The following is a 23,815-nucleotide window of genomic DNA, read 5'->3' as shown; positions in this document are numbered from 1 at the left end:
TTTTTATTATCTATTTCTTTTTGAACACTACCTTCAGTCATGCCTCTCCCAATAACAAGCAGACAAGATTGAAGATTCCCCTCAGCCCACCTCTATCTCAGGGGTTCAAAAAGGAGCAAAGGGTTTATATGTCTTTATGACCTTTATGAACAACACAAATTCAAGGAAAAAAATTGTAAGATCCGCTCATTGAGATGACCCAGCTCTGAGCTGCTAACTATACCAGAGACTCTCCAGATTAAAGCGGGCTGATACACATGCATGTAAGTAGCTGTGCATGTGGGTGTGCATGTGTGCAGGCATGCAGACGTGCATATATGCATTATATGCATATTTAAATTTTCAGGATTGATAAAACCAAGTAATAGCTTGACCTTTCATGATGTCACAAAATTGATATTAGATCGATGCATTAATAAAAAAAACGCACTAACGCTCTGAACCACAGCTAGAAGGACACAGACAAACATTTTATCTGACATGGGATCAAAGAAACCCCCAAAAGCAACAGATGAAATGACACGTGGCCTATTTGTCAATATAATTTTTTTCAGCACAGAAGGGATATTATAAACAATTACCAACTAGAAACTTGGACAATGATTTGGGCTAAAGAATATGTCTAAAATGAATAAATGGGCCCATTTTTACAAGTTGGGCCCATTATAGGAGGCAGGAGTGGAACACAAAAGTTGGACAACCATGATCCTCCCAGGAAGAAGGCAGTGGATTCTGTTCCCAAAATAAAATAGGGAACTATACCTATTAGCCTCCTTCTATTTTTAAAGGTCATTTACAATCTTCCGGCAGGTATGACTTTCATTTGCAGACGAGGAAAACTAAGGGTCAGAGAGGCCAGCTGGCATCCCCTGAGTAGGAGACCCCACAGCCCTCATTCTTTCTGTCACCTGGTCCTGCCTAGGGATCCATCACTGCCTCAATTGTACCGGTGGCATTTTATTTGTAATAAATCTAACCGTGCTCCAGCAAACATTTTATTGCTTTTAGAAAGTTCTGTCTCTTCAGTTATTTTTGTCGATAGAAGTGTAGGCAGGATAGACTCCCAACTGCTATTTTCCATCAACTTTTTGGGTCCTTTTGGTGAACAAATCAGTTCAACAAGCCAGCTGGCAGAATGGAGCCCCTACCAGGTTCATTCTTGTCTGTAAGCATGGGCCACCCAGATGCATGTATGGAGTTATTTTTAACAACTCAGATTTGGGGGCAGTAGAAAGAAGGGTCAGAGTGGTCTTCCCTCAAGTGAGGTCACCTCACTGCTGACCCATTCCACAGAACCCAGACTTTCTGCTCCTTCTAGGAAATGTAACCAGGATTACAAAACCCCCTGGCCTAAGAGATGAGAAACTCGAGGTTTTTGTATTGCTACAAGACTCTCATTTTACAGATGAGGATCTGAGGCCATGATTAGGAGGAAACCACAGGAACAGGATTTGTTTGGAGGTAGGACGCTATGCAACAACTGCCTGGGGGGGTCGTACTTCCCTGACGGCTGGACAGTCTTCTGGGGGCCTCAGAATCTCCTGAAAGCTTGAAAAAGTGCAGATTTCTACAAGTCTTAACTCCTAGAGAGTTTAAGCCCATATCATTGTCTAAGTTTCTGGTTGATATTTGTTTATAATATCCTTTATGTGCTGAAAATAATATACCAACCAATAGGCCACATGTGATTTCATCTGTTGCTTTTGGGGGTTTTTTGATCCCGTGTCAGATAAAATATTTATCTGTGTCCTCCTAGCTGTGGTTCAGAGCATTAGTTTTACTTTTTCCTTTTTTCTTTTTCTTTTCTTTTTTTTAAGATTTTATTTATTTATCCATGAAAGACACAGAGAGAGAGAGAGAGAGTCAGAGACACAGGCAGAGGGAGAAGCAGGCTCCATGGAGGGAGCCTGATGTGGGACTCAATGCCAGGTCTCCAGAATCATGCCCTGGGCTGAAGGTGGCGCTAAACCGCTGAGCCACCTGGGCTGTTCAGTTTTTTGTTTTTGTTTGTTTGTTTGTTTTCATTAACACATCATCTAATATCAATTTTGTGACATCATGAAAGGTCGGGCAATTCCTTTTTTTTTTTAAGATTTAAAAAAAAAATTATTCATGAGAGACACAGAGAAAGAGAGGCGGAGACATAGGCAGAGGGAGAAGTGGGTTCTCTGTGGGAACCTGATGTGGGACTCCCCCAGGACACTGGGATCATGACCTGAGCCGAAGGCAGATGCTCAAACATTGAGTCACCCAGGTGCCCCATTACTTGGTTTTATCAATTCTGAAAATTTAAATATGCATATAATGCATATATGCACATTTGCATGCCTGCACACATATGCACACCCACACGCAGAGCTACTTACATGCATGTGTATCTCCGCTTTAACCTGGAGAGTTTCTGGTATTACTTAGCAGCCCAGAGTTGGGTCATCTCAATGAGTGGATCTTACAATTTTTTCCTTGAATTTGTGTTGTTTATAAAGGTCACAAAGACATATAAACCCTTTGCTTCTTTCTGTACCCCTGAGATAGAGGTGGGCTGAGGGGAATCTTCAATCTTGTCTGCTTGTTATTGGGAGAGGCATGACTGAAGGTAGTGTTCAGAAAGAAACAGACAATAAAAACGTGGAAGTGAAAAATGAGAGTGTTTCCCTCCAGGAATGTACCCTTTGGGTGATGAGGAGGAACCCCAAATTCAAAAGCAAAGTGGGGCACAGGAAGGCTTCAAAAGGGTGCCATTTGAGTAAGGCTGTCTGCTGGGTAGAGTCTGAAGAACATCAACAGCAGCCTGTGTTTGCTCAGAGGTGTGAACAGAATGGATTAAAGAAATCCATGTAAGATGTTATTTTTTAATTTTAATTTTTTAAATTCAAAAATATTAAGATGTTAAACATGTGGATATATGCTCCTATGCTCCTAGAGGTTGAATATTTCAAGCACAATTTAATCAGAACATAATTTATATTAGTATTTGCAGTGAAAAGCTGGATTTTAGCATCTCTTTGTTGGCACTGCTCAATCTCTAGGTGTCTTGGGATCTGTTTTGAAAATACCCTAAACAAAACCAAAACAAATCTCCACGTGACTGATTGCTTGCACATGGTGAACTGAGTTCTCTGGATAACATAGCTCATTTGCCTAAAAATCGTGACCAGAACCAGCATTTGCCCACTTGGGCCCTTACCTTGAAGTCCTCCAGGAGGAAATGATGCATTGGACTCTGGTCCACCTGAGACAGCCCAAGGGGTGAGAAACTGGTCTACATCAGGGTTAGGGACCTAGAAGCTGAGAGCTTGGAGCCTCCTGCTGGCTGCATGGCTTTGTGTGCTCAAAAACGTTGCGCCCTGGTCTCCTCATCTGTAATATACTGCAGGCAATAATAGTACCTTGATCAGATTATTGTTATGAGGGTTAGCTTTTTTTTTATAAACTACAACACTACTTAGCATATTGTAGGTACTACAGGAGTACAAAGAATTCCAGATTGTTCAATCCTCAACTGTCCTAATACAAGTCTCCTTTCTCTGCATTTCACTTAAAACATTTTTCTCTGTATCTGACACCAAGAATGTGTAGTGGCTAACTAAAGGCTTCATTCTTTCTCAAAAGGAATAAGACTGCTTTCTCCTTCTTTATTTATGTGGATCTTGGTCCAGACAGGTTTGTGACCTGCTTTGTCTCATCTCCATTAAGCAGATGAACACGGAGGTACAGCAACACTTGCTTCATCCTATTACATTGCATCCATTAAGCCAAGGCCACATTAGTGCCCAGATGTCCCCACTCACCGGTTGGAGACTTTCTGCTGTCTTATTAAGGCCAGCTTCATGATGCACTGGGAGCCTGAATCAACCGAATGCAACCACATCAGAAGTTCTGAACACAGGAGGTCCTTAATACCCTTGTCCCAATTTAATAAGACACTAAGGCTCAGAGAGGATTTGGCTGCATTTTTGAAGAGCCCCAAATGTTTTCTCATTGATTCTCCATCAGTGACACACATAAAGCCTCCCAAAAACGTGAGCTGGTAGGCTGAGCCCACCCCACGGGCAGACAGCTGTGTGCATCTTGCATTGTACTTCACTGAGCTGTGAGGGTTGTTTGGATGCAATCCACTCACATAGATTCAATGAGAAGAAATTAAAACTCAAAAATAAAATCAATACTTATCTCTTTGTGCCTACTCAGTGACTGTAGACTCTGGCTTTCATGGGTAATAGATTCAGGCACCACTGCTACAGAATGCTGAAATGTATGGACTTCTCCATAGTCACTAATTAATAGTGTGCACACACAGAAAAATAACCAGGCGGAACACTTAGAAATGAAATTATTGCCAAAGCACTGACTACATAGTTTTTAAGTGGTCAGTCAAGTGAATAAAATGAATAATTGAATACGCTTTACAAGCAGGCAGTAAGGACAAGCAACCCAACAGGTTTTTATTTCTCTCTGAAGAACCCACATCTTATAGGGGGGTCTGGATTGATTTCACTCTTCGTTACTCGCCACAGCCTTTTTGTAGTTGTGTTTTCTCTGTGAGGGCTCAGAACAGCCCTTGCATCATTGAGCACAATCTCAAGGACGTTTTGGGGAGTCCTTTGCAGTAGCTGAAGACTTCATTTTGGTCTGGGAACCTGCATACAAGACAAAAAGAGTATAGGTTTAGCCTTAATCGAGGTTGCAACTTATCTCAGCCCTCCCTCTGCGTGATGCCAAATAATATCCATGGAGAAATTTTCTTAGAAAATGCATGTCAGTTGGACCCTCGTTGATGTCGGAGTCTAATTCTTGAGAGTATTTTGCTCCACATCTGCAAATCTGGGGAAAAAAAAATGATTCTGACTGGATGAACGGGAACTGAAATTATATTGCATCTTGACACCAGATTTATCTTTGATTTTCTTTTGTCTTTCTCTTTCCTCTCTTGGCAACCTTTTCTTGTAAAGATCTAGGTAATAAGTATTTTAGGCTTTACAAACTATCCAGTCTCAGTTTCAACTACTCAACTGTGCCACTTGGTGGTTGGAAGGGAAGGGAGCCATAGAAGATCCATAAACAAATGGGGGAGGCTGTGCTCCAGAAACTTCATTTACAAAAACATGTTGTGGGCTGCATTCGGCCCCTGGACTACAGTGTGCTGACCCCTGACCTACCTGCACCACAGCCTTGGTGGTGCATCAGCAAAGGCTTGGAACAGTTGACATCTCAGGGTTAGCACAGACGTGGGGACCTGGGGAGGAAGATGGAGAGTGAGCCAACTTTTCTTTTTTCCTTGTAGGACTCACTTTTCTCCAATGGCGGGGAATTCAGCTTCAGTGCTGTAGGCCTTGTGGTGCCCAAGGGGAGGCACTAGAGAGTTATTTTGCAAGGCTTTCATCTGAAATGTGAAGTCTTTTCCCAGTTGAAGGTCTAGAGAGGAACCCCCAGGGGAGAGAATTGAGACCAGAGCTCACAAACCCCATTGTTTCAATGGTGTTGTATCTCTTTTACCTCCCTTAAAGTTTGCAATCATTAACCTCAAGACCCTACACTTGGGGAGAAAAAGATTTAGTTGGCTAACTGATTTTTGTCCCTACTCAAAGGAGAGAGACGGAAGAGGAGGAGAAGGATTGATATTCCCCAGGCAGAACAAGAACAGAAGAAAATATTTTCTTCAGATGATGATCCAAGGATGTGGTGAGCCCAGATGTGAGGGTAGTTGAGAAAGCGTGCCAGGGGCCTCGGCTGAATGCCTTTGGACTGCGCAGGTTTGCCAGACCCCAGGGCTAATTAGGACCAGGCAGAAAGAAGCTCAGCATTCCACAGCCTGGCTAGGCCCCTTAAGGTAATGCTTCTTTGAAGTCTGAGAATATCTCATTGTTTATTCAAGCTTCAGCTCTCAGCTTTCTCCAAAGGGATTTGAAGGAGCTTAAACATTAATCAAAATACAAACTGAGACTATTAGTAATGAATTTAAAGCCAAACCTATCCAGATAAGTAAAATTGGAGTCGATGTGGCTAGAGGTGGGAGATAAGCTGATTGCTTCATTAAGTACCAAATTTGGCACAAGTGTAAGACTCTTACCTGGGATGTCTCTAGGGAAGGACAGAACGCAGCAAATGCATCCACTGCAAGATGCCCAGCCAAATCACAGGCTTGACTACCCCCTCCCTGGGGAGTGTTTTTTTATTTTAGGGAGGATTTGACTTCAATAATCATCACTTTCAGGGGCTGGTGATGATGGGAAAACCAGACATGACCCCTGATGGTGATTATGGAAGAGGAGGGGCAATCTTAATTCACTTGCATTAATGCTAGCAATTTGGGACAGATGGATATGTGCCTGCGTGAGCCTTAGCACCTCCTTTTTCACCCAGAACCAGCAATTGAAGCAGACTATCTTGTCTCCTGAGGGCTGTCTCCCTTAATCAGTGCCTGCCCAAATGGCCACATACCCGTTCTACCTCCTTTCTTCCTCTACTCCACTTTGACCCTGTATAATAGGTGAGGCACTTAGCTTTTCCCACTCCATTGCAGGGATAGGTAAGCAGATCCTAGAGCAGCATTATGTAAGACAGAAGAAAAACTGTGCTAAAATGTGTGTGTGTGTGTGTGTGTGTGTGTGTGTGAGAGTGAGTGTGTTGTGTTGAATGTCTGCAGATATTTCTAAACTGTGGGGCTAGGTTTGGGTAATTTCTCACAACAGTTTTTCCTGTATTGTAGCCTCCAGTGGAAATTTGATGGGTCTGGCAAATATATTCAAGAATGCTATATCTGAGATAGGAGGGAGCTCATTCTTTGATGCTGGCCAGATCACAAGAGTGAGCCAGGTTTTTAGATTGTTATAAATGGCAACTCTGACTTGTTTGTTACCAAATCACAAAAGAATAGTCACAGGATCAAGGATACATGTGAGAGATTGAACTCTGAAATGTCTCAGAAGACTTTAGAAAAAGTCAGCTCTGTGGTCTGCTGTGTGGCCACTCCCTCCATCCTTAACTCTCCAACCGGATGGCTTAAATTTAGTTTGACTGGTGCATCTCTGAGCCCACTGGGGTGTTTGGCTGATGTGGCCTGGGTTCCATCTACCTTGGATTCTAGGCTGAAGATTAAGGTCAGGTTCTCTTGTTCTTTAGTAACTAAGTGGTGACATGGGAAGTTTCTCCCATGGTGAAAGCAAAAGGGCAAGAAAATAAAGCTGATCCAGCACATACATTTCACACCTCTATCCATTTCAGTTTTACTGACTTCTTATTATCGAAAACAGTCACGTGGCCAATCCAATGTTGGGGCCAGGAGAACACATTCTGTCATGGCAACAATATGGATGAATTATAAAAGGATGGATAAACAAGGAAGTGAAAGACTGGAACCAATGATTCAGGCCATCACAGAGGCATACCTGCAAGGCTGGGTTCTGTAGCCCAGGTGGTGTGAGCAAACTGTCTGGTCAGAAAAGCCCCAAACTAGAGACCAATAGTTCTCTATAAAGTTTTAGGCCAGTAGATGAAGTAAGGTAAGAAATTGGGTCACCATGTAAGGATCTACCCTACTGTCATATAAAAAATGGTCTTATTATAGTACATTTACATCCTTTCACTTAGAAAAAAAAGCCTTATTTATCTATTTCAGAGACAGAGAAAGAATGAGTGGGAGGAGCAGAGGGAGAGGGAGAGAGAATCTTAAGTAGACTCAGTGCTCAGTGCAGAGCCACACACAAAGCTCTGTCCCATGACCCTGAGATCAGGACCTGAGACAAAAGAATCAGACACTTAACCAATTGCACCACTCAGGTGCCCCCATCCTTCCACGTTATATTTTTAATTGAGTCTTTGGGGTTACCTGAGGTTTCAGTATATTCGTGAGTTCTGAGGTCTTCCACATGCATGTATTTATTCAAAATCTTTATTTCTCTCCAGCATGTTTTGCTCCACAAAGCTAAGGAGCAGGGATTTTTTTTCCTAATAATTAAATAAATATGTATCTTTATATATATATATATATATATATATATATATTTTTTTTTTTTTTTTTTTGCTGTGTCAATATCTTATTCACCTCTTTGTTTGGACTTTCCGGGTGCTCATGGAAAGATCTGACACTAATTGCTGTAGCCTTTCTCAGCCATGACTATCTTATTAGAATTCCTCTTTTGTCTTTGTGACGTTTGTGTTGGACTAGATGGTTTTTAGTTTTACTATGATAACTTTCTTGGGAGGCTGCCTTGATCTGTTTTTAAAAGTAAATGAGCAAAGAAGGAAGGAAGAGAAGAAAGGAAAGGAAAATGTATTTTAAAAAAGAAAGAAAAAGAAAGAAGGAAGGAAAGAGAAAATGGACTCAAACATAATTCTGATACCATCGAGATGGGGCATATTTTTTGTTTCTTAATATTAATGTGTACTGACACCAAGCAAGAATAACTCAGTTCCTGGAAGATATTTGTTCTTGGAAGGTAATACTATCAACCAACTAAAACAGCTTGCTTATCAAGGCTAATACCTAGCTTGTCAAAACTTGCTTCCAGACTTTCACATTCTTAATCCCACCAATCCAAAGGTATGATGCCATAAGTTCTCCCTCACCTTAAAATCACCCAGTCTGAGGCTTTTATAAAATCTTCTTTTCTTTTTCCCCTTTCACTTTATCAAGGTGGTGTTTTTCCTTATTGCAACATATCTCTAGTTTTGATTAGTCAATAGCTCTGAGGTCTTTAAGTAATTCATTTCTCAACAGAAAAAAAATGTCATTATTTGTAAAACCAGCCAGTGTATTGAATATTTATATACCCATATAAGCAACAGAACACACTCCAGAAAAACTTAAAATTCTACCAGTTTCAAGTCTGTCAAACACTTTAGTCATCTCTGGTTTTTGATAAAAACAGAAAAAAAAATATAACTACTAAAATTTAATTAAAATATGTGTCATTAAGAAAAGTTATTCTGGGGCAGCCCAGGTGGCTCAGTGGTTTAGCTCTGCCTTCAGCCCAAGGTGTGTGGTCCTGGAGACCTGGGATTGAGTCCCACGTCAGGCTCTCTGCATGGAATGAAGCCTGCTTCTCCCTCTGTCTCTATCTCTCTGTCTCTCTCTGTCTCTCGTGAATAAATAAATTAAATCTTAAAAAAAAAGGTACTCTGTTATATCTATATAACTAGCTACTCAGTTTGAAATATTTTGACCTACAAAATTATGATTAATAAATCCTAAGTGAAGGTTTCTTCTTTAACGCTTTTAGCCAGAGCAAGGAATCAGCTATATATGTGACTGACTTCCTTCTTCCCTCCAAGGGGGGAGATATTCCATAAGCTTACATCCATAAGCTACACTCTTATCTAATGCCTGTTTACACCCATTTGTCCCCATGCACTGAATTCAGCAGTAGAGCCTGCGGCAGGCTACATGACTAATTATCTGAATTCCCTGACCCTGTTTGGGCTAGAAAGATTACCAATGTATTGATATCTGCATACCATCACTGTATTTGGGAAGAGGGTGGCTTTAGGTAGGACTACAGCCAGGTGAGCTAGTGAGCAAGTGACTAGAATATCCAAGGCCTCTCACCCTCTTTTTTCAACTTTACTTTTCAGAGGCATGGCATGGTTGATTCTAACCTTGGTTTTTGGTTTAAAAATGGCTCTACATTGCTATTTCCTAAATTAATATTCCACATTTATCATTTCAACACGGTGTGCTGTGAGAGATCCTTCCTGCATATGCTCATTATTAATGATGGTTTTGTGTGCAGTTTCCATCTTCCCATCAATCTAATGTCCAACTGTCAAGGGTCTGTCATGGCTTCCAAATGTTTAACCCTATTGTGATGTTTGGAACCAACTGACTTGGAAAAATGTCCCTAAAGAAAATTAAAGTGCTCCAATTTTAAAATGGAGAAAGAATTAAAGTCTACAGACCCAAATATATAATAATTTTTGTCATTAATGCATTTTTTTAAAAAAAGTAGTAGCAAGCCATCGCTACTCAAGATAATGCTTGGATACTGAAAGTCTCTTTAAAAATTAATAATTAGTGAAGAGTGTGAAGGAGAGTGGGAGATAGAGGCATAATTCACAGGGATGAAAGGCAAAGCATAAGGAATAGAGTCAATGATATTGTAATAGTATTGTGTGGTGACAGATGGTAGCTATACTTGTCTGGAGCATACCATAATGTATAAACTTGTTAAATCAGGGATCCCTGGTGGCGCAGAGGTTTGGCGCCTGCCTTTGGCCCAGGGCGTGATCCTGGAGACCCGGGATCGAATCCCACGTCGGGCTCCCTGCATGGAGCCTGCTTCTCCCTCTGCCTGTGTCTCTGCCTCTCTCTCTCTGTGTGACTATCATAAATAAATAAATAAATAAATAAATAAATAAATAAATCTTAAAAAAAATAAATAATAAACTTGTTAAATCATTAAGTGACACACCCAAAACTAATGGACCATTGTGTGTCAACTATACTAAAAAAAAATAATAATAATTAAAATTCAGTGGGCAGCAGAGGGAAAGGTTTACCACTTGATCTTAAGGGAAAAACAACACAGATTCCTCTTTTATAATAAAAGCCCATTATTCAATAAGGAAGTCTCTGTGCCTAGCACCGGGAAGGTTATTAGGATGTTCCATTCTCTCAATGTTCCTGCCATTTCTATAACAGAAAAAATATCAGAAGCAACTTTATGGAGAACATGGGTTGAATGATTTTATGGTCAAGATAGAGTTCGCCATCCACCCTCCAAACAAATATGAAGAGTGGAAATGGGGGTGCCTCAGTGGTTCAGTTATTTAAGTGTCTCTTTTTTTTTAAGACTTTATTTGTTAACGAGAGAAATGGAGAGAGAGATAGAGGCGGAGACATAGGCTGAGAGAGAAACAGGCTCCATGCAGGGAGCCCGATGTGGGACTCGATCCTGGGACCCCAGGATCACGCCCAGAGCCAAAGGCAGAAGCTCAACCCCTGAGCCACCCAGGCTTCCCAAGTGTCTGACTCTTGATTTCTGCTCAGGTTGTGACCTCAGAGTCATATGGTTGAGCCCCACATAAGGCTCTGTGCTCAGCGGAGAGTCTCTTGTCCTTCCCCCTCCTCCTCCACTCCTCCTGTCACTTACACACTCCTCCTGCACTCAATCTCTCATTCTCTAAAATAAATAAATAAAATCTTAAAAAAATAAAAAGAGCAGAGATGAATCTAATTGGTCCTATTTCCACCCTCCGTCCTCTGAATGGTTCATATCATAAACACTACTGGATACTCACTGCAAAGCATGGATGAAATTATACACATTATACAAATTATACAAATATGGATAATACGAAGTCATTGCCCTCAAAGTGTAAATGAGTTAATAGAGGGGAAAAAGCATGGATCTGCAAGATATTGAATAGTTGGCTGTAAAAAATTCCACTAATTTTTTACAGTATAGTGTGCAGAATTAGGCAGTGGCCTCGAGGGGGTCATCCAAATGGTATAGGGAAGCTGAGAAGTCAGAGGGAAAAAAAAAGATCAAGGACTGGGAAAATTTATGGATCATTCAAGAACTATGTGTTCATAGATGACTTTATTATCTCATTTTGGGTGGTATCAATCATCAGAACATCCATGTATTTTATTGGTGGTTATATTTGTGTACTGTGGCTACCAGTGCCTTCACTTTTCTTCCATTAGTTCCCTATATCCACTGGTGTCTGTGCATAGAATATTCTGCCTTTAGTAGACCGTGATCTTTTTCATGGCAACAGTAATGTCAGCAATGAGTCTCAGATGCTTTGTGAAGCTAAAAGGGGAGAGCTGGACCACCAAAGAAGCAGAATGGGAGGGTCTTTAGGAAGTGATTAAGCCAGCAGGGTGGGAAAGTCTTCAAGGAGGGATCTCTGGCCCAAGAGCCAGCTCTCCCCCATAATGATGTTCTTTCCTCTGTATCATCTCCATCAGCCCTTCAACATATTTCTATATCAAAGTCTGCACAAACAATACAACTTTAAATGTGCACTAACGTGCTTTCCATTTCCCTGATATGATGTGTTATGTGTGTTCAATTTTTTGGAATGAATTTAAGTTGAAGCTTTTATTAGCTATTTTATAGAAATCCTTAGTGGACCTTATAGCTGTTATTTCTGTGCAATAAACAGACGAACACATAGAAGACAGCAGAGCTCACAAGTCATTTCAAGGGGAGAATAAAGCAGGAGGCTGGTTCATTCAACAACATCATTTAACTTGCTTGTATTTAATAAAAGTGTGTGTGTGTGTGTGTGTGTGTGTGTGAGAGAGAGAGAGAGAGAAAGCATGCATACATTTGACCATGAGAAGTGGAGATTGTCAGTGTGTAGTGCAGTTGTGATACCGGCGTACTTGCTGTAGTACTTTGCGAGTACTGCCCTAACAAAGTAGTACAGAATGGGTGCTTTAAAAACAACAGAAATTATGTCAGCTTCCATACTTCCATGAAAAATTCTTAAAAATGTATTTAAAAAAATCCAAACCCAGAAATTTATTATCTCACGGTTGTGAGGTCTATAAGTCAGGCATCTAGATGCCAGGAGATCCATGCTGACAGCTCTACGGGATGATCTTTGCTTACCTTTTCCAGCTTTGGGCACTTGCCTGTAAGCCTTAGCATTCCTTGGATTGTACATGCATCACTCCAGCCACATGACCATCTTTGCCCTGCATATCTTCACATTGCCCCCCTCACAGTGTGACTGTGCCTCTGTCCCAATTTTCCTTTTTGTAACAGCAGTCAGATTAGATTGGAGTCCACTCTAATGACCTCATTTCTACTCAGTTGTGTTTCCTAAAGACCATTATTCCAAATAAGGCCACATTCTGAGGTGTTGTTGGTTGGGATTTTAGCATTTCTTCCTTGGGGGATGCAGTTTACCCCATAATGCTTGCATATTGCCCTTTAAAAAGAAGTCTAGTCCAGAGATTAACTCCCACGTTCTGCTGGTTTTACCATTCATAGTCATTTCTTTAAAGCCAAGTGGTCTCTACATTCACATTATTTCTGTTTTATTTCTCTGTTGGCTGGCTATAACAAGTCATATTTTGAGAAAGGTAATATGTGGTGGGATTATAGCCACATTCTTTTCTTGTTTGAATTTTGTAATTTTCCACAGAAAAGACAGATTATTTTGAGGAATAAATTAGGACGTCGGTGTGATATCCACCAAAATCACAGCAGAAGAAATTTTTCCTTCCAAACAGAAAACAGCCCTGAGGAAGCAGCAATAGAATTTTCTTTCATGTGATGAAATGATTGATTTTCCATTAGGTTAAGTGACGAGACCAAGGTTACATATTTAAAGTCAGGGACAGAAAGAAAACCCAAATGATCAACATAGATGAAGCAAATGCCATTGCTTGCAGCCTATATATTCAGTTCAATGCTAAGATTCAGGCTCACTTTTAGAAGCTTGTTTCAATACGACACTCAAAAGTCCTGAGTTTAGAAGTCAAGCCCTCCTCCATCCCCACTCTCATTGATCAAAGACTCTTCCACTGTCCTTGCTGATACTGTGTGCTTTCCATGCTAAAAAACAAAACCAAAAACAGTACAGTCTTCTTATCAGGATCAAGAAATTGGAGTATCAAAACAGTTTGAGAATATTGCTGCTCTAACATAAAGAATATTTTTTGGCAGATTTTTGCCTGGGGTTTCCATTAAAACTGGGAGAATTGAGTGAATGCATGTGAATTATATTTGGGTGTGACGTGGAGATATCAGAAGCAAAATGGAAACCCCTACATTTGGGTCACCCTCAAGCTATTTATCTGATTTTAGAAATGCCACTGAGTGTCAGTTTCTTACTAGGTAACATCAAGGAAAAAAATAATCATCCTTAATTAATAGTGTTGGTGTCATGACAATAACTTGACATCCAGCAAGCATTCCATAAATGTTTATGTGTTCATTCATGTTTCTGGAAATACCCCAAGAAATAATTATTTCATCTTCATGCTTCACTATGTAGATGGTTTAATATAGCTCTCAGAGAGAGCTATGTTAGATTTCAGTTCTGATAATTATTAGCTCTGTGAGTTTTCCTAATCTTTTGGTTCCTTCCTGCCTGAAAAAAAAAAGAAAGGGCATAATAATAATAATAATCCCTACCTTGCAAGGATATTGTGAGGGTTACATGCAATAATCCATAGAAGGCGCTTCATGTGCAATCCTAGCCTTTATTGAGTCTTTCATTTGTGACAATTACTAATGTCATTATTATTATTTACTAATAGCACTATACTTAAGACTTGATTACATACATTTTTATTTTATTTAAGGCATTAGTTCTCAAAAATGTAAATGATTCTAGTCATTTTCTTTTAGAAATTATTTCTCTTGGAATCATTAGCAAAAGATGAAAAGTGGTTTCTCAAGAAGTTTTGTGATTAAAACCCCAAATCCCTTCTGATTAGTTTGAGAAAATCTAAATGTGGTTAAACATGACCTTGCTTTCATTATCCACCTTACTTAATTTATATTATTAGGTGTTGAACAGAAATTGACTGAAGAATGGATTGTCTAACAAATAAACAATGTGGAAGGTTATATGTCCTGTATATTACTACTCTTGATTTGAGGTATATCTTTTTGGATTTCTATACTCAAAATTCTCATCACCTCTATTTTTCATCTTTAAAATGATAATGATAAAAAATGATGATGATAATTACTACTATTATTGTAAGATATTTAATGCTATTCATGATAATGAAAATGTTTACAAGCTATAAACATGTAACACCTAGTTGCCTATAAACTAACTACCAAAAATAGATATCTCCCGGAGTAGAAGGATATCACAAGGGGGATAGAGAAGTAAAAAAAAATTAAGAGAAGAAAAAAAAGGATGTGTATATATACAGGACATTTTATGTTTCAAACACAGTGCTTATGTGGGGCTGTAAAATATGTGCTTATTTAGTCTTCATAACAAATTGAGTGTTTAATTACTAACATCCGTGGCCTAGGAAAAGTGTAGCACAAAGAAGGGAAAACCACTGAAGGTTACATGCTGGTCCATAGAGACTTGAGTTCTGACTACCTTTTTCAAGATGGCAGACTGACTGCAAAAGTACATACTGTTTCACTTTCCTGATGTCCCAAATGCAAATTAAAAATACAATAGTTATTGTGCTATTTTTTTAAAGATTTTATATATTTATTGATGAGAGACACAGAGAGAAAGAGGCAGGAAGAGGGAGGAGATGCAGGCTCCATGCAGAGAGCCCGATGTGGGACTCAATCCCAGGACTCAGGGATCATGCCCTGGGCCAAAGACAGACGCTCAACCGCTGAGCCACCCGAGTGTCCCTAGATACTGTTTTTTTCTTATATTGCTTGGCAAATGTGTATGTTTAGATGGTAAATATGTATGTTTAGATGGGCAATTTGGCAATCTTTATTAGAATTAAAATATGTAAGCTGTTTGATCCAATAACCTTATCTTTAAGAATATCTATTTTAAAAATAATATTTATGAGTATACATTTATTTTGCCATAACAAATTTCAGTTTGTCTGACTCAGTTGTCTCTACTTTTCCTATAAACTATGTTGTTTATCCTTTTGATTATGGTCTCCCCTGTGTCTCTCCATAAGTCCTATGAATGAACTATTTGAGCTTAGTAGTGAACCAATTATAATATAATTTTCTCCATTTTTTAAAGATTTATTTATTTATTTGGGAGAGAGAGATTGTCGCTGGGAGGAGCAGAGAGAAAAAGAGAGAATCTCAAGTTGACTCCCCACTGAGTGTGGAGCCTCACTCAGGGCTCAATTCTATGACCCTGAGATCATGACCTGAGCCAAAACCAAGAGTCAGACACTTAACCAACTGAGTCACCCAGGTGGCCCATAACTTTCTCCATTTTTATCAAAGAAGGGAAATCTTACTGATTATCCAGGGATCTTGCAAATTTAATTATCCCTTCAGGTCCTTTTGTCTACCTGAGGCAATAATATAGTTTGCTCCTAAGTTAACTGCACTTTGAATCCTTGGACTTGGACTCATGGACTCTCAAATTATGGCTGACAGATTTAGAAAATAAAAACAGAGGATGCCAGTTGAATTTGAATTTCAGATTAATACTAAGTAATTTTTTAGTGCACCTTCCCTGCACTATTTGTGACATATGTTTTAAACATGTATTTATTTGTTTTTATTTGAAATTCCAATTTAACCAGTCATTCTGTATTTTATATGGAAACTTTATCAAATACATATCAGGGTTGGTAGTGTCAGTGATAATGATTACCTCATCCAGAAATGTCAGCAAAAGCAAACTTGGGTATATCACTTCTCTGAAAATCCCTACCTTTACTTAACCAAAAGGTCGTATTACTTCCTAGTTCTTTTAAGACATCATAAACTACAGAATACATCTCAAGTCTCATTGTGTCCCGTCCTTGAAGCCATCCTTGTGGTGGTTGGGAAGGTTGTCTATATTTATCTATAAAGAGATGGAGTGAGCAGTATTATTATTGGGTGCTTCACTCTTTGTTGCATGTGCACTTGATAGGCTAAAAGTCTAAGTCTTGCTTTGGTCTTCTGCCTTCTACATTAAAACTCTATTTTTAAGGAGGAGATGCAAACCCTTGTGGAAAGAAGGACCTTCACACGTCATAAATAAAAGTGTGTTATGAAGGGTTCTTGCTTGCACTCAACCACAATCTCCACCTTAGATACAAGATGATTTCCTGAAAGGTTACTGGGCATTCATGGAACTGACAGACCAGACTTGGGAATGGAAAGCATCCAGTGACTCTCGATATGCAAAGAACTGAGGATCAGGAAGTACTGCAGAGTCTTGTATCTAAAATATCCTGATTGGATTCCACAGCCATTCCTACCTCCGCCGGCCCTGTGGATGACGCTGAACACTGTGCCTTGCAACAGAAAGTCAGGATTCAAATGCTCCCATAAGACTGCCCACTTAGCCAGGATTAGATCACATTCCCACTCCCAACCTGTACAAGGAAGAGGAGTGAAAGGTTCTGAACTTGTCAGCTTCCTAAACTGGAATTGTCATCTCTCGTGTTTGTAGAGGATACGGTGAGAGTATTCTGTGATAGAAATCAGACCAGGAAAATGGATGCTCAGTGGCAAAAAACTCAACAGTTGGCCACCAAATATTGAAGCATATAAGTTCCCTCAATTGATTTCCAATTTTCTTATCAATCAGAGGTAACCCCCTGCAGATGGAGGAAGCAATCACAGCCTTGAGAAAACAAGCACTATTTCTAGCCTGGAGAAGTCATCCTTAATATTAGAATTCGCTCTCTTTGGTTTATTCGTTGCCTTAAAAAACTTAACCTCCCTTCCATCTCCTCGCTAAAAGCACCGTTTCAATCAATTGGGGGCTGAAACTATTCAAAGCTTGTGTGTGTTATCTCAGTCTGAGCTTTTCTGAGTAACGGCTTTCTGCCTTTTTTCTATAAATTTATAATCATGATCACTTAGATGAGGAATTTGTAACTTGGAATGCATGAGTTATAAGGAGTCAGAAAAATCCCTATAATTTATCACATTTTTTTTCAGTAAGATTGTGGCTGCATATTCCTATAGAAAGGATTCACAGTTCCAAAAATGTATATTCTCAAAGGGGTCTATTAAGGAAAACAGGGTTCAATGATATAAGTGAAACCAGGAATATTAAATGACTTCACCAGTTTTGAAGAACTTGTTAGTAGAAGAATCAAGGCACCCAGTTCCCAATTATTTCATTTTTGTGCCAGTTATGCATGTGTTTTTAAAAGCAAAAGACAAGCTACATCTTTTACCAAATATGTGCTTCATTCTGGCCATCCCAGAATGACACTTTTAGTTTAACCTCACTCTCCATGTTCTGGTGATCCTGACAGAGAACCACCTGGCCCAGCAGATAACTGGGGCCAACCATTCCCCAAATGCACTCTATATGGAGAGAATCTCACACATATCCTTTCTAATGGGTTCATAGCAGGTTGACTGAAATGCTTCAAGGATTTAATGACTTTTATCTTTTGAAAAACTTGTAGATTTAAAACATTACTCAAAATATACCTTGAAGTCTAATTAGCAGTGACTTTAACAGGGATTCTCTAGAAAATAAAACCGGAGGCAAGGCCTAATGGGATAATGCTTTATTAAGGAAATGAAAATAGAGGGCAGTGAGGTTTAAAAGGAAAAGAAGGGAGCAAAATAAAGATGTCAGGTACTGCAAAGTGATGGGTTATCAAGTTGGCTACTACTTGGTGACAAGCCATGATGAAACATAGCAGGTCCTTCAGCAGATGCACTTGCTGTCAGATGGAATGTCTCCAACTAGACTGCATGTACAAACCATGGGATAGTCTATGGGAGAGAGAAAATGAGGTACTGTATTTGCCCAGATCTGTCCTATCTCCTGCATCTCATGGATCAAAGGATACCCTAGGAGGAGTTACTGCCCCTCACTGTCATCTGGCCCCTTCAGCAGCTGTTCTCAGATGCCATACCTATGCCCTATAAAGAAACTTTCTTTTAGGTGTAAAGGTGATAGGAGGGAACCAAATATGTGGTGTTGGCTGAGTCTTGGCCATGCAACACAGGCCAACAGGAGGTCAGGGCACTCTCATGGCAAGGCTAGAAGACTCATCCAGGCAGAGAAGTGGCTGAGTAAGTCCAGAAAGTGGTCAGGGCCAAGGGAATCTAAGGAGGCGTACATAGTTTTTGTTGAATACAAGCAGAGTTTGAAGGTTTATTTCAGCTGTGAACTGCCTGTGGGATGTTGGGGGAAAATATTTATTCCCTCTGGGTCTCAGAATCTTCTCAGAATGATTGAAGTCTAAATTTTTAAGATTGCATACACCAACAGTGAAACACTTTGAATTTTGGATTTATTCTCCACAATAAACAAGTTCCAGGGTGGCTCTGGGGGCAATATCTACTCAAATCTCTGCCGGATTAGACATTTTTCTTTAATCCTGAATATCTTCCAGCTCATTATTAATGGTATGTTTTCACAACTCCAATATATAGTAAAGCAGAGAAAAGCACTAACAGAACTACAACAGTTGAAAACAATATGAATACAGCTATTTCAGTTCATCAAAATATTCTATTCAGTTAAATAATTAAAATTATTAATTTTTAGAGTACGTACATAGCAATCAGGTACTGTTGTATGGATTTTGATGTGCTAGCAGAAATTGACCTCCCTGTGACTTGACATAATACATTCATACCAAAGAGGATTGGGGCATGACATGGCTGATTTTTACAAAGGTGATTGTTCTTACTTTTTGGTTTTGTTAAATACACATATTTATTGCAAATTCAAACTGGGGAAGGGTCTTCTACGTTAAATTGTCTCCATTCCTCTCATGGAGGAAAAAGTTTAAAGTGAAACATAGGTGAAAAGGGAGTGCCTCTTTCCTTCCTTCCTTCCTTCCTTCCTTCCTTCCTTCCTTCCTTCCTTCCTTCTTCTTTCTTCTTTCTTTTTTTAGATTTATTTATTTGAGAGAGAGGGAGAGAGAGAATTCCAAGCAGGCCCCCTGCTGAGTGTGGAGCTTGATGTGGGGCCAGATCCCAATATCCTGAGATCATGACCTGAGCCAAAACCAAGAGTCATATGCTTGACCACTGCACAACCCAGGAGCCCCAGGAATGCCTGTTTGCAATAGATTCTTGCACATAACTGATTTCTCATGAGTTTGGGGGAACACAGCCTGCAGAACTGTGTTACTTCTGTTTTTCACTTTCCCATTGCTAGCCTCTTTCACAGACGTATTTCCCTTTAATTGGGCTTCGTCTGTTGCTATATACCTGTCAGGTCTCAAATGTTGTCCCATAATTCTTGGATACCGATTAAATGGTCACCAATTCATCATTATCTCAGGGGCAATTTAAAGCCTTACAAGTTGGATTTTCACTCACATAGACCTGGGGGAAGGGGATTGTTTATAATGAAGGGTCTCCCTCAGAGAGGCTGTACAATATTATGGTAAAGGGCATAGGCTCTGGAGCCAGGGGAAGTCTAATCCATTCATTCACTCATTTATTCAACAAATATTGAGTTGCTACTATATTCTAGGCACTATTCTAGGTACTGGTATGTAACAAAAAAAAATGCCCTATTTATTTACCTTTGCAATGGAGGAGTTAGCAAAAACAAGGTACATGAATAAATTATATACTATTTTAGATTGTGTTAAGTGCTAAGGAGGAAAAAAAGTGTAAATGAGAGGTAGGTTGAAATTTTAGAGAAGCTTAGGGATATCTCACAGAGAAGATATTTGATCAGGAGGAGACATATATACTATGTTGCCTAAAGTTTATATAGTATTTTTGCAAAATTTACAATTATGTATTTCCATGGGATCTCTTTGCTGGGGCCTCAGCCAACTTTCGTTGGGGAGCCTTATTAAAGAGGGGGATCCTAAGCTTTATTGACTTCATGGTAAATGCACACCTGCATCTAACACTTATGCCCTGGATGATTTTTGTCAAGCAACTTAATCTAGGAGGTTTTCCCAACTGCAAAATGGAGATGATAGAAGAATTGGTCTATTTTATTGGACTATTAAAACTTCGGACAAGATAATGAACTTAAAACATTTATTATTGTGTTAAGCACATGATCAATGCCAAATTCCTAAAATTTTAAACATACTATTACATGTTCTGTTGGTTTTGCTCACTTGCTTATTTTATTTGCATGTCAAGGTTATTTGAGTTCCCCATCATTTTTTTTTTTTTAAAGCAACATGCTGGTTAGATTAAAACATCTTGGTTTAACTTAACTTTTTAACATGCTTAAGACTGGGAAGGAAGAAAGAGATGACATCAATTGGACACCTACCTTTCCTAAGTATTTTGTATGTATGTATTTATTTAAACTCCTAACAAGCTGTAAGCATGTGAGGTATACATTATTAGACTCATCTTTTATATAGAGACATAGAAGAAGCTTAGAAAGATTAAGCAAATTATCCAAAGTCACTCACTTTATAGGGAAAAGTGGGATACAGTCACAGATATGTGAATTCAAAACTTTTTACATCCATGAAGTCTGAATGAATAAAGATCTTCTTCAGAAATGAATTATTCATAAAGTGAAGGTAGCATTCTTATCACTCAGTCTTGACCTTAAGGAAATTAATTACCAACACAAGGCATGATATTTACATATTTGTACCTGGCCCATTAAGGACTCCAGAGCCAGAGGAAATTGGCAAAGATAAGGCAGGAGCTGAATTTGATTTTCAGCCTGAATTATTGTTAGTAGTTTTAATAAGTACAAATAAGCTAAGAGCACTTGCTGAAGAACACTTAGGAAAGAAAGCCATATAATGCCACCCAAGGCCCTTTACAAAATCACTATGCTTCCTGAGTCAACTCATCAGTCTGACAGATTTCCCCCAAGGGCAGGTGCCTGCAAACCTGGTGACAAGACTCTACTCACAAGATCAGCCTGCCCATTGCAAAAAGAGCTTCCTATAGCAGCTGGTCGAATTCTCTTAATTCCCACTGGGGATCCATCTGTTTTCTAATCACTAATGCCAGCCTTGTCCTGTGGGAGCCACTAGAGCTGGCAGTGACCTTGCTGAATATACCTGGCCCTGATCTTACTAATGCAGTGATTAGGCTTGACGTGGAAAGTTGCTCTACTGAAGTTGAGCTGGAGAGCACAAGTACAAAATAAGCATTTCTGACATGGATATTGTGACCACACTTTTGTCTGTCTGGCAAAGATGTCAGCTCATCTGAATTGGGGCCAAAGTGTAAGAGAGTATTTGGCTGAGTTTTGGGTGGGGCACAGGGTGGTAGCTGGCAATTACTAAGATACTGGTTTTATAAACTAACAAAAATATTTTTTTCAATAAGATTATGAAAAAAAAATAACTTTTTAAAACTCAACTCATCCCATAATTTGCCTTTATGACTTCCTATCTCTCAAACCCCCACAGCTAACCTAGAACCTGAAATAAATGAATTAAAACAAATTTAACCGTGTGGGAATATAATTATTAGAAAGATCATGAACTCTATCAATAAATGTCCATGTACTTAAGTAGATGGAAGAGGTCACTTACAAAAACTTGTTTTTAAATACAGGGACAAAATTAGAATCATTCAATACATTGCCAGCAGGGAGAAGTGAAAATTGTGATTTCTCTAGTCAAAAGAAGGAGAAACAAAGAAAATCTAAAAGGCAAACTATAGGCTTTGTAAAGTAGACCTACATATATCAAGCTATCTTTGTTTATCATCATATTAAAACATAAAATAATTTATGTTAATAATAATCATCGTGAGTCATTAGTAAGAACTTTGAATATAGATTCAGGTTTGTGGGGATAAGAAAATGATATATTGTATTATAAAAATACTTCAGTTAAAAAAAAAAAGGGAAATATCATTGGTTAATTAGAAAACATTCTGTGGCTACCCAAAGAACCTATTTTTCCTCCAGAAAGTATGGGTTGACTGGTAATGAGCATAAACTGTGGAGTCAGCATGTAGAGGTGTGAATCCCAGCTCACAGAGCTATGGAATATTGAGTAATGGTGGACATTATTATTGTTGTTACTACCTTTTGAGGGATCCATGTGTTTATATAAATAGGAATTGCCCATTTATAGAGGTGGAGGCGAGAGGAGTTTACCTAGGGAAAGAGATAATCACACTAAAAAAAAAAAAAAAAAAAAGGCAAAGCAATCTGTTTTGGTTTTACCAATTATAAAATGAGAACAAAAATGTCCTTACAATATTGAAATAATCAAACAGGTATTATTTCGTGTGTAGTAAAGGCACGGCCTGCTAATTCCTATCTTCTCCCCATTTCCTCTAGTGCTCTGGTTATTGGGATTATTTCATTCAAATCCTGACTCTTTGGTAGACAATGGCAGTGCCCTCTCCCTTTCAGTCTAGTGATCACAAGTTGGCATACCCTGACCTGTTTTCATGATTCTACTGGAACAGCTTTTTTGATTATCTTTTTCAGGGGGAGGAACGAGGGGTTTGTCTTGTTTGTTTGTTTTCATGCAATATCCCACCACTTGTGTTGGTCCACAGCTGTCAGCTAATCAATTCTAGATTCCACTCCTTTGCCCTGATATGTCTTTTGGGTAAATGACATGCTTAGAACATTAATAATGGACACATAAGTATTTGAGTTGGGGAAAATTAGCCTGCCATTTACCATTTAAAGCAAACCCGATCTGGCAGTAGTGCCTGGTGGTTGAGAGGTTGGGATACTGGCCAGTTAACTAAAATTTAATTCAGAAAATGATCAATTTATAAAGTGACCAATTAACCAAATGAGAGATGTTCTCCAATGTTTGATTTCATTGGGGTTTTGCTGCTGCCAAGGCTTTTTTTCAGACTAGCATGGTTGCCTTTTCCAATGTGCATAATTTTACTTAGGAATGGATGAGCTAACTCTTAATGCTGTCCACCCTCTTGCAGATTTACACCCGGCCCAAAAGCTGTGTCTCCACACTAGTCCTAAACATACACCTCCTTTGTTTGTGAGTTTTGGCCAATTTATCATACCTTGAGTTAATATTTGCCAAACTGGCCTTCAGTGAATTAGGTTTTGATCCAAGAATTGGAATTTGACATTGACTTCTGGGTTCTGTTCTCTTTTCCCCACTTGCCAGCAGGGTAACCTTGGCAAGTCAACATTCCTGACCTTCAATCTTCACATCCATAAAATGGAAATTATGAAAGTATCTTTACATAAGGTTGTGTGGGTCAATGAAATAACCCACACCATGGGTTGAACACAGTGAAATATATATTAAGGGCTAAAACAGTATAAATTATTATCTTGTAAGTTTCAGATCACCATGACTGGCTCTTTG

The 23,815-nt window shown here is 39.1% G+C and overlaps 1 long non-coding RNA gene across 1 annotated transcript in view; it reads right to left on the bottom strand.

Annotated features, from left to right (window-relative positions):
• Positions 1–4,420: 4,420 nt before the first annotated feature.
• The window catches only part of LOC112657410 (uncharacterized), a 59,588-nt gene continuing 40,193 nt past the window's right edge, over positions 4,421–23,815 (bottom strand). The window contains exon 2 of the long non-coding RNA XR_003134985.3: positions 4,421–4,640. This is a non-coding gene — a long non-coding RNA (uncharacterized LOC112657410). The remainder of the gene's footprint in view (positions 4,641–23,815) is intronic.

Source organism: Canis lupus, chromosome 8 (genome assembly GCF_003254725.2).
Source record: "Canis lupus dingo isolate Sandy chromosome 8, ASM325472v2, whole genome shotgun sequence".
NCBI lineage: Eukaryota > Metazoa > Chordata > Mammalia > Carnivora > Canidae > Canis > Canis lupus.
Note: the sequence above shows the minus strand (reverse complement) of the source record. Positions and strands in the feature narration are given on the sequence as shown.